The following is a 14,914-nucleotide window of genomic DNA, read 5'->3' as shown; positions in this document are numbered from 1 at the left end:
TAGAGCACAATAGCATGGGTGAGTTTAGGCACTATGGGAGGATCCACACCATGGAGCTGTTGCAAGAAGACATTTTTCACTGCTGTTCACTTGTCTCAATGGCAATGATTAAAATCAAATCAAATGTTATTAGTCACATGCGCTGACTACAACAAGTTTAGACCTTACAGTGAAATGGTTATTTACGAGCCCCTAACCAACAATGTAGTAAAAATAAATAAAAGTAACAAGTAATTAAAGAGCAGCGGTAAAGTAACAATAGCGAGATGATATGCAAGGGGGCACCGGTTAGTTGAGGTAATATGTACTGTACATATAGGTAGATTTATTAAAGTGACTATGCATTGAAGATAACAACAGAGAGTAGCAGCGGTGTAAAAGGGGGGGGGGGGGGGCTACTGTTGCTACTGTTGTATCAACATGTTTGGACCATGACAGTTTATAATCCAGGGTTACTCCAAGCAGTTTAATCACCTCAACCTGCTCGAATTCCACAATATTTATTACAATGCTTTTATTTGTAGAAATATTTAGGACTAACTTATTCCTTGCCACCCATTCTTAAACTAACTGCAGCTCTTTGTTAAGCGTTGCACTGATTTCACCTTCTGTAGTAGCTGACGTGTATAAATCAAATATTATTTATCACATGTGCCGAATACAACAGGTGTAGTAGACCTTACAGTGAAACGCTTACTTACAAGCCCTTAAACCAACAATGGAGTTTAAATATATATACAGTATTTATTTTTAAATAACAAAAAGAAAAATAACAAAACATATAAGAAATAAGAAATAATAGTAACAAATAATTAAAGAGCAGCAAAAATGAAACCACAGCGAGGCTATATACAGGGGGTACCAGTACAGAGTCGATGTGTGGGGGTACCAGTTAGTCGAAGTAATTGAGGTAATATGTACATGTAGGTACATTTATTAAAGTGAACAGCAGCGTAAAAGAGGGAGGGGGGGCAATGCAAATAGTCTGGGTAGCCATTTGATTAGATGTTCAGGAGTCTTATGGCTTGGGGGTAGAAGCTGTTTTGAAGCCTCTTGAACCTAGGATTGATAGGGAGCTTAAACTTCTTCAATTTAACAAATTTTGGGTTAAAATTCACATATATATTTGCGAACAGCCATCCACAACAACCACAATCCGTAAGGCGCAAATAGCTAAATGAGCGAACAGAAATGTGATTCACATTTCATATCAATAAGCGATCTAGATATCAATAATAAGTTATATCCGTATCGCCCATAGGCTATACCACGGCTGTCTTCCTTACTTCCAAGCATTTATTCAAGTTGGATAATCTTTAGATGCCAACAGCAGTGGCACTATTGTAAAACAGCTTGGACTGTAGCCTACTCTTTTCCCACAATCCATCAAATACATTTGTTGTCATCATAGTAGTGGTCTGTTACTTGTGGCCAGACTTGTACAGGTGGAACAGAAAACCAACTTTAAAAGTAATCCTAAAGTAACAATCTGTTTTTTCAAAAGTTTATGTAATCTGATTATAATATTTTTTGAAGATGATGTAATGGATTACAGTTACTATTTTTTGTCATCCGTTGCATGTATGCATCCATGTGAGGTCTAGGGGTCAGTGAGTCTATATAACACAACACAACATCTAAGATAAACGGAGATGGTTGTCGTAACTGCAGGCAACAGAGATTATGGAGTGTGTTGCCCTTTTAACTATGGAGCATGTTGCCATCTGTCAGCTGTCAGTGAAACTGAGCAAGAGTGAAACTGAAACTAACATCAATGGTTAAGTTTAGGCATTAATTACAACTGATTTAAGGTTAGGGTTAAAGTTTTGGTCAGGGTTAAAACAGGATTTTTTAAAATTAAAAACAAGTGCTAAACACTGGGATTGAATTACCTGTGATGTTCGTAGCCCATGGTTTTAGCTCATCCTCAACCCCATCCCCAAATCCTTAGCTAGAAAACCTGTAACAATAAAGGAGAAGTTATATTTTTTTAAATCTTGCAAAAGTCTCAGCAAAATGGAACATAACATTGTAGATCAAGTTCAGAACGACACAATTCCATGTGTACAACATCTAAAGACCTGCATCACTATACTGAGAGCTTTTCAGTTTCTAATATTTTGGGTGTTTTTGGAGCACGTTTTTTCAGAACCCCCATAATGCACAACGAGGATGAGGAAATGAGTCGCTGGTTTAGGTAAGTTTTTCAAAAACAAGTGAAATAGGAAAAAAAAAAGGTGTTCTTCTATAACACAAAAAATGAAAATTCTCCTTTATAATCTAGATAGGTCTAAGAGTTATAATGCAATAATGAGCTCACAGAAAAACATGGTGGTGTACAGAGTGAGGGAGGCGTCATGTGAAAGTGTGCCTGTCCTGTTCGTCATGGAACGCAGCCTGAGTGATAAAGTAAATCTTTGTTGGTTCTTTTGAGTACTGCAACACTGTTCATCACAAATAAGTCAATTTGTGGAAGACTTTCCTGGGTAAGCTCTAGTATTAGATTCCTAACCTTAACCACTCGCTAGCGTGCCTACATTTTACATTTTCCTATTACTGTATGTGCAAGACGCACTTACAGTATATGTGAAATACCCACCCATATAATTTGTGCAAAAGTATGCTGCTGATGGAATCACATAACAAATCATGTGAGACAGCGTTGTTTTATAAGAAGTTTACAAGCAGACCTTCAAATAAATCAAGTGTCCCCTAAAAATCTTGGCCCGGGGACGCTCACAAGTAATCAACCAATGTACTGTATACAAATTCCATGTTTCAAAAGGTACAGACACGAACCCCGTCTGCCTGAGACCAGCAAGAAGAGCGTGTGACCAGCGGAGCGCAGCCTGGTGAAGGACATGGCCTGGCGATTAAGTGTTCTAAGAGAACTTTCCTGCGATAAAATACTTTCCTCCGTTGGATAAAGAGAATACATGGATACATCCAAACTCATATTCGAACACGCACCTCGGGGGCTTTCTGCAGCTCGTATCATTCTAGCCAATGAACAGGAAGTGTTCTGTTGTTGAAGGCTAAATGGAGGATATAAACTGATAAGGTCCATATCGCCCCGAGAGAAGACTGAACACGTTGCAACTTTGTTGATGATGATGACAAGCTCTAAATTGGCTCACTTCTCAGTGCTTAGTAATGACATGAAGTAATATGTTGTAATACTTTATATTCCTCAATTGTATGACCTGATAAGTTATGCAACACAACACAAAGCCAACAGTTTTTATACTCATATAAGTCTATTGTCACGCCCTGTCCTTAGTATTCTTTGTTTTCTTTATTATTTTAGTTAGGTCAGGGTGTGACATGGGGAATGCTTGTGTGTTTTGTCTAGTTTAGGGTGTGTGTATTGTTTAGGGGGTTTTGTAGTAGGTATGGGGTAGTGTTCAGTGTAGGTGTTTAGGAAAGTCTATGGTTGCCTGATTTGGTTCTCAATCAGAGACAGATGTTTATTGTTGTCTCTGATTGGGAGCCATATTTAAGGCAGCCATAGGCTTTAGGTGTTTGTGGGTAATTGTCTATGTTTAACGTTTGTAGCTTGTGTGTGCACTAACGTTTGTTGTTTTGTTTCAGTTTATGTATAGTGTTCGTTTCGTGTTTTCTCTTTTCTAAATAAAAGAAGATGTATTTTCCACACGCTGCGCCTTGGTCCTCTCTCTCACCCATGGACGATCGTGACATCTATTCTGTTGGAAGAGCTTGAAGTTGCAGTTCCAAAATTCAGGGTTGTCCTTGTGCAAGTATCACTGTGGGTAGTTAATAGAGATGCAACTGTATGTGAGGGTGATTGAGTGACTTGACAAGTCCATGGTTTTGTTTATTCATTTGTGTAGCATGTGCAGCATTCGGAAGGCCTTGTGCTCGGAACTGTTGTTTTACCTAAAACCTCTCTGGTATTGGTACCTAACTAATTAAATGAAGTTAAAGCTGGAATCCTTAATGGTGAAACTGCCACGTCCATTTGCATTAGTAAAACAACAAAGAAGTTACTTCAAACACAGATTATTTTTCTCTGACATCATTGCAAGCGCAAAAGAACAGCAGAGTATGTACTGTGATTCTTTTCTACCACGATGATGGATGCCCCTCCGTTTCATCAACAAAACAAAAACATAACAAATGTACTGGGGTGAACAGTGGCATTGTTTCCCCTTATGCATATTTCAGCTTTAACAGTTGACATTTCACGTTATTGACCAAAGTGAGTGTTGTCTGTACATTTGATGTCTTATATTCCCTGTTTTATTCTTAGTCATTTGATATGTTGTTTGGACTTTCTATTCTTTAGCTTTGTTTAACATGCTAATCGCTGCATAGTTGGGGCGGCTGGTAGCCTAGTGGTTAGAGCGTTGGACTAGTAACCGTAAAGGTTGTAAGATCGAATCCCCGAGCTGACAAGGTAAAAATCTGTCATTCTGCCCCTGAACAAGGCAGTTAACCCAATGTTCCCCGGTAGGCCGTCATTGAAAATAAGAATTTGTTCTTAACTGACTTGCCTAGTTAAATAAAGGTAAAAAATGAATAGTGCTAATCAATTGTAGAACCCAGATCAAGAATACTAAACATTAAGAGCAAGTGTGCAAAGCTGTCATCAAGGCAAAGGGTGGCTATGAATAATCTCAAATATATTTAGATTAGTTTAGCACTTTTTTGTTTACTACATACTTTACTATATGTGTTATTTCATAGTTTTGATGTCTTCACTATTATTCTACAATGAAGAAAATACAAAACAATAAAGAAAAACACTGGAATGAGAAGGTGTGTCCAAACTTTTGACTGGTACAGTGGGTAGAATTTGAGTATCATGTAGTAGCCTAAACCTATCGATGATACATTGAGCTGGGTGAGAAAAAAAATTGTCCTCCCTAATCTTAAACGGCGCAGACAGATTCTATGACTTTGTGGCTGTGCCAACTAGTGAGACACTCTGCAGAGCTGCCTCCAGTACTTAAGTCATCTCAATAAATGCCAACCTGCTCTACATGCACACCAGAGTTTTTTTTCTTTTTTCTTTGGGCCCCATTCTGGCTTGAGATAAATTGACAACATGGACTTAAGTAAAATGTTGACTTAAGTCCATTTTAAGTCTACTTATCCCAAGTCTGAATCGGGCCCTTTGTGCACACAAAGGGCTCGAGAACAATAAGGTGAAACATAATTTTTGGGGACCCATTTTGGCTCGTGAGTGCTAGCCCCCCCCCCCCAAAAAACTTCTGTTATATCACTTTAATAGCCCAACCTTTTTTTTGTTGTTGCTTCCACCACAGAACTTCCCTGATATCTGTCATTAATAAGTTCTGTCATCGATAACCCAGTTTGATATTTAAAGCACTGATTGCATTTAGAATGCACTGCATGTCCTATTATATGACAAAGAAGGAAAAGTGATAGGTTTTTCTTGCTTGTTACGTGGACAGGCTTGCGTTTTGACATGGCAGGTTTCAATCATTCAGCATGAGATAAATATGCTGTTAGATTCTACCGGAACAGACCTGCAAAATATGTGCATGAATAAAAAATAGTGAACATAGGAAGTTTGATTTTATCTGTTTATTTGTTCAAATGTGAAATTATGCCCGTACAATATAAGAGAATGGAAATGAATCCTTTCGAGTAGCTAATTGGTTGAAACCATATTAATCTGGGACATGCCTCGCATATGAGCAGAGCACTCCCAAAATGTTCTCCCAAAACGTGTCAGAAAATTATCGGGACGCCGTAGAGTACTCAGGAAAGTGCTTACACTTTGCAGGCTGCAACAAAAAGTTTCCGGCCTGAGTCTATTCAGACTCCCTGTGATTATATATATATATAGAAGAGCAAGAATTATACATGTTTGGACGACAACGGGACTCGCTCCTGCTTGCAGCGATGTGGTGACCTGCACACTCAAAACCATTTTTTAAAAGATGGGCAACCACATTATCAATGTCTCACTTGGCATTGTAATCATTGTTTAATTGAAATAAAACCAATGTTGTCTTTATTTCTTCCTATGTTGACTATTTTTGCTATAGTGATTCACATGATTGTATGAATCCAGTTGTGACTCAATAGGGCTACAGCACGGAGGAGCTCCCATTGACCCCTCACCCATCTCTGTGGCTGTTGCTAAACTTCTTGGTGGCTGGGAAGGGAAGGGGGAAAGCTGTTCATAGGATAAATAGAAGCAAAGAGGTGGTGAGTCACAGGATTTCCCTAGCCCCTTCTGCCTTTGCTGGAGATTCATGTTCTTTACGTCTGTGTAGTGTTTTGGTCAATTTAAAATCTTGTCTAATTCTGTAATCCACAAGTTGTCATCTAAGCCTTTCTCTGAGACAGGGAGCCCTGCTTGACTGAGTTTTGGTTTGTGTTGACAGTCCGAACATTGGTGAATTTAGCTACTCTTCTGATCTCTATGCAATCGTGAAGGTCGCAATCCTTTGCGATGGGCTTGTTGATCTTAAGGCTGTTCCCCCAGAAGTAGCATGCTCTGTTGGCTCACTTTCACTGCATCCACCACAACTGGGTTACACTCTAAGAAGCGGCAGAAGTCGGCCTTAACATGGTTCTTCATGAACTCCGTGTTCTCAAAGAGCCAGAAGAACAGCCGCAGGTCCTCCTCCTTAGGCTTCATGATGTGCAGGAGCCAGTAGTACAAAACAAACAGCTGTCCCGTCCCCTCAAACAATCCCTTCCGCAATGGATTCACAATGGACAGGTCATTGCTTGGGCTCCCACCAAAGAGCAGATCAAATGTACGCCATTTCTGTATGTTGGCATTGGCGATCAGCCGCATGTCTGTCACATTAATCATTTTACCGTCATGGTTGATCATGGAGACTGCGATGGACTGCTCACAAATCTCCGAGGCCATGTATTTCTCCACCTTGAAAAACAGCTAAATAATTAGTATGAATCCATTTTGCTGTAATTATGATGTCTTCAAATGTACTTTGAACAGATGGGAATTTTGCCATTGCAAGCAAAGTTTGTCAAAAATGCCTACCAATGCCAGCTAAAATCTGGTATATATATGCTGCTTTCAAAGCTGATTTCCACCTAAACTTTATTCATTCACTTAATCAGTCTCTTTCTCACATCTCTCCCAAAGATGATCTATTGCCTCAGCAAAATTGACTCTGGGCTGCCTCCCTCTTGCCTCGTGAATGATGTCATTACTGGCTGAAGAGACAGGGCAGACTTTTAAAAACTAAGCTACTTCTAGGCAAATGTTGTTGTTCAGTACAATAAATTTCCCAAATGGAAGGGAAATACATTGTTTGTCATCTGTAGCCCCATGAAATCACCCAAAACAAGCTCAATAACTAAATGAATGCACACACTCCTATTGAATATGCCTTCACCTCTATTTTCAAGCCACCATAATGCACTTTAGATTACATTTTCATCAGCGCCAATTGAGAATATATTGAATGGATCAATCAGGGTACTGAAAGTGCATACAGTGGGCAACATCATCAACATTCCACCCACAAGCCTCTCGAAAACCTTTGATTTGGAAGCAAGAGGCACCTTTTCGTATTGAAGTTGGAAGACATACATTCCTAGCATGTGAGATACACTATTTGCTGGCCTCATAAATGCTAGCCAGCTAACTAATATTTAGAAGAAAATAAATGTGTTATGTTAGAGTTATATGAATGGTTATATTAGCCTGTTTGCATTCCAATAGCTTTGCTAGCTAGCTTGCTGGCTAGGTACAGTAGTTTGCTGGTTAGTTACAGTAGTTTTCTACTGACATAAATGGTATTGTTGTGCCAAACTTTTCCTTACTGGCATTTGAATATACTATAGGAATAGGCAATATGGACACAGTAAGAGTAGTCAAGATGTAGATTTCTTATTACATTTTATTGTACCCTTATTTTACCAGGTAAGATACACTGATGTTTTCAGAGTTCTATCATCAGATTAAAATAACTGTATTAACTGTCAGTTCACTAGGTGAAGGGGTGGGGTTGTCCGAAGGATGATGAAGAGCGGGTGCTCTTGGTGGAGGGGCGTGATCGTTCGTAAGACTATGTGAAGAGTGGAAGTTCTTGGTAGAAGGGTGTGGTTGTCCGTAGGACAATGAAGAGCAGGCGCTCTTGGTGGAGTGGTGTAGTTTATGAAAAGCGGGTGCTCTTGGTGGAGGACATGGTTGTCAGTAGGACAACAAAGAGTGGGTGCTCTTGGTGGAGGGGTGTGGTTGTCTGAAGTTCTGAAGGAGAGGGCTGCTCTTGATGTTGGAGTGGCACAGTGATTCAGGTCATGGTGGAGTGGTCATAGAGGAGTGACCGGATCAGGTGGGGAATGGACTATGGGTGTTTGGTGAAGGAGTCCTATTTGAGGCAGCTGATTATACAGTGCAGACCCCAAAAAGTCAGAACTACCGGATGATAATTCCGGAACAGAGTGTAGTGTGGGCTTGAAGGAGATCTTGTGGGTTTGATCAGATGTAGCTGTGGTAAGCTTGGGGGACCAGCGGCCTGGGAGATTACCTGAGTGATCAGGCAGCTATTGGCGGATTTGGTGAAGGTGTGGCGAAGATGAAGATGGACCCATTGGCAGGAGGTTACGTGACCAGTTTCTGTGATGAAGAGGGGCTGCATTCTATGATAGCCGGTGGTTGGTGAGGGGGTTAGAGGTTCGTAGAGGCTGATGAAGAATGGGAGGCGATATAGAAAGACCGGGTGGATTTGGCGAGCTCCTCTTGATTCATTTGAAGGTGAAGATAAGGAAGCCTTGAGATTGGGTGATGATGTCAAAGATGCCAGGGTGACAGGCAGAATCGAATGAGTTGGAAGTGGTGATAATTCAGTATCAGTTGAAGTTTGGTAGAAAGCGATTCTGTAGAGATAGAGATCCAGCATTAGCAAGGAAATTCCCTGGAAGGAAGAAACTTTTAAGTAACTAGACTCAACGAGGGTGATGCCAGATAGCGTGCCTTGGCAAGGAAAACTCCCTAGAAGAGAGAAACCTATTATAGAACTAAATGTGACAGGGGACAACGTGGAGTCAATATGACCTGGAACTCCCTGGAAGGAAAAACTCCCTGGAAGGAAGAAACCTTGTGAGGAACTGTGCTTGAAGGGGGAGATGCCGGATAGCTTGCATGGGCAAGGAAATCTCCCTAGAAGGGAGAAACCTTGTGAGGAACTATATGCGGCGGGGAGAACATGGAGTCAGTATGACCAAGAAAAACTTGAAGGGGGAAATCTGGAGAGACAGCATGACAAGTAAAAAATCCCTGTAGGGAAGAAACCTTGAGACACTTCGATTGACCGAGGAACCCATTCTTCTTCAGCTGGTGAGTTTGAACACATCGACCATATAGGCTAGATGGTTCCTTGAAGGTGACTTGAATTGTTGTTGTATTTCGTTGGGTGGCGAAAGGTGGCATGGAGACTTTTGATCAATAACGTGGATGTTCAGTATGTAGAACATTTAGGTTGCTTGTGAACCAGGCCTAGGCGTAAGGTTGCTGGCAGACTGGTACAGTAGACCGGTGTTCATGTGGTGGAGGTGGGTAGGGATCCGGGAGGTATTGTTGCTAAAGATCAAGAATCTGTACCCCAAAAATCTTTACTGTCGGTATGAGGCCGTCTGAAGGCTGAGTGATGGTGGTGGTGGAATGGAGAGACACGTCGTCGCTCATTGGATGTGAACCGGGTCAACAGGCTTCAGTGAATAATGAGGAGGAAGTTGGGAGGTGGACGAGACTGTGTAGAAGGCGGGTCAAAGTCTGATGAGGCCGGGTCGAAGGCTGGAACGAAGACTCATGTGGCCAGGTCGAAGGCTCTTGCGGCTGGGTCCTGGACGATCTGCCGGTGGAGCACAGGGAATCTGGGAGATGGTTGGGCTAGTGATGCTATTGATGTGTTGGACGGAGGCGGGGGGTAGGGGATGTTGCGCGTTACGCTGGTGATGGTAGTGGAGGATATTGCGGGTTGCACTGAGGGTGAAGAGGGATGGAATTGTGGCCTGCGGGCATGAGGACGAAATGGCTGTTACCACCGGGCCTGCAAGGGGGACAGCGGCTGAAGAGGCAGCACGAACGGACCTCGGGGCCAGCAGGGGGAGAAGAGCCAGATGAGGCAGCAGGAAAGGACCTCCAGGCCAGCAGCGGGAGCACCGCCGGAAGACTGTGTCGAATGCCAGGTCGTAATCTTTGTTCGGGTAAGAAAGATAGAGGAGGGAGACAGGGATATGGGAAGAGTACTTGTGTTCAGATAAAAAGAGAGAGCGGGGAGAGGGAGAGAGTGGCCTGCCGGGGGGGGAAGTAGAGGGCTTAGGAGCAGAAAGCAGCAATCCATAGCTGTGATGAGGCAGGATATGGAAAGGGGGGAGGCTGCTGTTGTACCCATTATATTAGAAAGAAGATTGGTAGATGGGATAATTGGGGGAGGGACTATTTGTTTGTGGTCGATCTGCAGGCACAGGGATGAGAACATGGACAACAACAAAACAACATGGAGAGGGAGCAGGGATGGGGAAAACATAGACACAAATGTGTTGTCGGCGAACTCCTGGCCAGCAGGGGGAGCAGGAGGTGTCAGGACATGAACCTACATCAATGGGCCAGTAGAGGGAGCTGGGGGAGCAGACGCTCTGCCATCTTGAGACCGGTAGGTAATGTCACAGTGAATGGGATTGTGGGGCGTAACGTCATCGTCGGCAGTCTGGTGTTTGTTGCTGGTGGGTGGTGGACGTGCTAGCGGGGCCCTCTCCGCCAAGGGACCTGGTGTAGAATGAAAAAGGTATGGCTTTGGGATCTCCCCGGTGAAAAGGGATTGCTAATGGCTTGGCATTGTTGTCGCTGTAGGCAGCCGCTTGGGAGTGGCGAGATGGGCTAGCAGAGATAGCTGGTGCCTTTTGGCTGGGGCGACACACATCAGGCGAGACCACAGATGTGCAGCATTGGCGAGAATATCTAGTGGAGTAGGCTGGGCATCCAGGGAATAAAATGAACACCCGCCACCCAACAAATGTAGGTCGATGTAGGTGTTGGTGGGTAAGAACATCAATTACATTCACATTTGCAAATAAAAATGGTCAAAAGTCAAGTATGACCACATGTGCGAGTTGCGATTTAAAGCAGGAAAATTTTGCAGTAGCTGTTTTCAAAGTATTTCTGCTGTTTTGTTTCATAGCTGGTAATTGCACAAAGAAACACAAATCTTATATCTCACCTCGTGCAGCCTTACGGCTTGGCAAAGTGAAGTGCTGATAGATACAGTTGAAGTCGGAAGTTTACATACACTTAGGTTGGAGTCATTAACCTGTTTGGGCTGCAGGGGCAGTATTGAGTAGCCGGATAAAAGGTGCCCATTTCAAATGGCCTCGTACTCAATTCTTGCTCGTACAATATCCATATTATTATTACTATTGGATAGAAAACACTCTCTAGTTTCTAAAATCGTTTGAATTATATCTGTGGGTAAAACAGAACTCATTTTGCAGCAAACTTCCTGACAGGAAGTGGAAAATCTGAAATCGATGCTCTGTTCTAGGGCCTGCCTATAAATGTCCTTGATATATATCAGTATACATGCACTTCATACGTCTTCCACTAGATGTCGACAGGCAGTGAGAGAAGAAATGGAGTGTGTTACTTGATCTGGGGTCGAAAAAAAGCTCTTTGTATGACGTGTCACCAGTTTCCTGTTTTCTGGAGAGCGTGTGAAGGGACCTGGTTTTGCCTTCTGTACAGCTGTCGTTATAGACTAATATCTCCGGCTTTGACTTTATTTGATACATGTGACAATATCATCGTAAAGTACGTTTTTTCAATATAGTTTTATTAGATTATTGACATTTTTTCGGGACGTTAGGCGTGTTGCGTTGTGTGGCTTTGTTCAGGAAGGAGAGCTTCGTGCCACTTTGCTAGCTTTCCGTGATAATTGACTGGAGAAGAGGACATTCTAAATCCAAACAACGATTGTTCCCGACAAAGGACCCCTTGTACAACATTCTGATGAAAGATCGTCAAAAGTAGAACCCATTTTATGATGCTATTTCATATATCTGTCGAACATGTGAAATAGTCGTTTGCGCACTCTCTCTCGCTATGGGTACTCTCTCGCTATACCTAAGCTGGATGTCGTAATGAAGTTATTTTTAGAATTCTAACACGGCGATTTCATTAAGAACTAGTGTATCTATCATTTCCTATACAACATGTATTTTTTAGTAACGTTTATGTATAGTTATTTGGTCAGAATAGTTGAGTGCCATAAAAATATCTGCACATTCTGGGAAAAAGATGCTACGTTAGCACAATGTATAACCACTGATTTCAGCTAAATATGCACATTTTCGAAACAAAACATAAGTGTATGTATAACCTGATGTTATAGGACTGTCATCTGATGAAGCTTATCAAGGTTAGTCAAAAATTATATATCTTTTGCTGGTTTATTCGCTATCGCTAACGTGCCTATTGCTATCGCTAACGTGCCTTGATGAATGAATGCGGTAGTGTGGTAGGCTATTGTAGTAAGCTAATATAATGCTATTTTGTGTTTTCGCTGTAAAACACTTAAAAAAACGGAAATATTGGCTGGATTCACAAGATGTTTGTCTTTAATTTGCTACACACCATCGATTTTTCAGAAATGTTTTATGATGAGTATTTAGGTATTTGACGTTGGTGTCTGTAATTACTCTGTCCTATTTGTGACGGTAGCTGTGATGGTAGCTGCAATGTAAAACTGATTTATACCTCAAATATGCACATTTTTTCGAACAAAACATAGATTTATTGTATAACATGTTATAAGACTGTCATCTGATGAAGTTGTTTCTTGGTTAGTTTGGTTGGTTCTTGGTTAATTAGGGTGGCTTTGTGCATGCTACCTGTGCTGTGAAAAACGTCTGTCCTTTTTTGTATTTGGTGGTGAGCTAACATAAATGTGGTGTTTTCGCTGTAAAACATTTAAAAAATCGGACATGTTGGCTGGATTCACAAGATGTTTATCTTTCATATGCTGTATTGGACTTGTTAATGTGTGAAAGTTAAATATTTCTAAAAAATATATTTTGAATTTCGCGCCCTGCACTTGAAGTGGCTGTTGTCATATTGTGCCCGGCTTCGTGCTTGCAGCCCAAAGAAGTTAAAACTCGTTTGTCAACCACTCCACAAATATCTTGTTAAAACCTATAGTTTTGGCAAGTCGGTTAGGACAATTCTTTGTGCATGACACCAGTAATTTTTCGAACAACTGTTTACAGACAGATTATTTCACTTATAATTCAGTGTATCACAATTCCAGTGGGTCAAAAGTTGGAGGTGCCACAACAGCAAAGCACCCCCACAACATGATGCTGCCACCCCCGTGCTTCACAGTTGGGATGGTGTTCTTCGGCTTGCAAGCATCCCCCTTTTTCCTCGAAACATAACCATGGTCATTATGGCCAAACAGTTCTATTTTTGTTTCAACAGACCAGAGGACATTTCTCCAAAGAGTATGATCTTTGTCCCCATGTGCAGTTGCAATCCTGGCTTTTTTATGGCGGTTTTGGAGCAGTGGCTTCTTCCTTGCTGAGCGGCATTTCAGGTTATGTCGATACAGGACTCGTTTTACTGTGGATATAGATACTTTTGTACCCGTTTCCTCCAGCATCTTCACAAGGTGCTGTTGTTCTGAGATTGATTTGCCCTTTTCGCACCAAAGTACATTCATCTCTAGGAGACAGAATGTGTCTCCTTCCTGAGCGGTATGACGGCTGCGTGGTCCCATGGTGTTTATACTTGCGTACTATTGTTTGTACAGATGAACGTGGCACCTTCGGGTGTTTGGAAATTGCTCCCAAGGTTGTCCCAGACCTGTGGAGGTCTACAATGTTTTTTTCTGAGGTCTTGGCTGATTTGTTTTGATTTTCCCATGATGTCACGCAAAGAGGGATTGAGTTTGAAGGTAGGCCTTGAAAAACATCCACAGGTACACCTCCAATTGACTCAAATTATGTCAATTTGCCTATCATAAGCTTCTAAAGCCATGACACAATTTTCTGGCATTTTCTAGGCTGTTTAAAGGCACAGTCAACTTAGTGTATGTAAACTTCTGACCCACTGGAATTGTGATACAGTGAATAATAAGTGAAATAATCTGTCTGTAAACAATTGTTGGAAAAATGACTTGTGTCATGCACAAAGTAGATGTCCTAAACAACTTTTTTGTTAACAGCCAAAACCATAGTTTGTTAACAAGAAATTTGTGGAGTGGTTGAAAAATGAGTTTTAATGACCCCAACCTAAGTGTATGTAAACTTCAAACTTCAACTGTATGTAAACTTCTGACCCACTGAGAATGTGATGAAAGAAATAAAATAAATAATTTTCTTAATTACTATTACTATTATAATTACTATTATTCTGACATTTCACATTCTTAAAATAAAGTGGTGATCCTATCTGACCTAAGACAGGGAATTTTTACTTTTTTAATTTTTACTGTGAAAAACTGAGTTTAAATGTATTTGGCTTAAGTGTATGTAAACTTACGACTTCAACTATATATGACTCTTAAAGAGACAAGACAAAACAATGTAGCCCAGTACGACAAGACAGGGGATCAGTCAATATAATGTAGCACCATACACTTCCAGATCCAGTACCTATGGTAGGATAGTATAACTTACCTGCACATATTCATATCGCAGTTGTTTTACACAGTCTGAGTTTCGTTCAAAAGGGACTCTGTACAGCTGCTTCATCCTAATTTTATTGCGTTTCAGCAGACAAGACAGTGCAGAGAGACTCATCCTGTTGACATTTTGGAATATGGTGTTATCTGCCATTATGTGGTCCTGCAGTTCTCTGAGTCTGATGCAGTTATTTGCAATCACCATATTTACAATGTGGGTCTCCTACTCTGGGGTGAACAGTCAACCTCTTCCACCAGATACT

The 14,914-nt window shown here is 41.4% G+C and overlaps 1 pseudogene; it reads right to left on the bottom strand.

Annotated features, from left to right (window-relative positions):
- Window positions 1–6,110: 6,110 nt before the first annotated feature.
- LOC129860060 (DNA (cytosine-5)-methyltransferase 3C-like) lies at window positions 6,111–8,615 on the bottom strand (annotated as a pseudogene).
- Window positions 8,616–14,914: the final 6,299 nt, after the last annotated feature.

Source organism: Salvelinus fontinalis, chromosome 7 (assembly GCF_029448725.1).
Source record: "Salvelinus fontinalis isolate EN_2023a chromosome 7, ASM2944872v1, whole genome shotgun sequence".
Classification (NCBI taxonomy): Eukaryota; Metazoa; Chordata; class Actinopteri; order Salmoniformes; family Salmonidae; genus Salvelinus; species Salvelinus fontinalis.
Note: the sequence above shows the minus strand (reverse complement) of the source record. Positions and strands in the feature narration are given on the sequence as shown.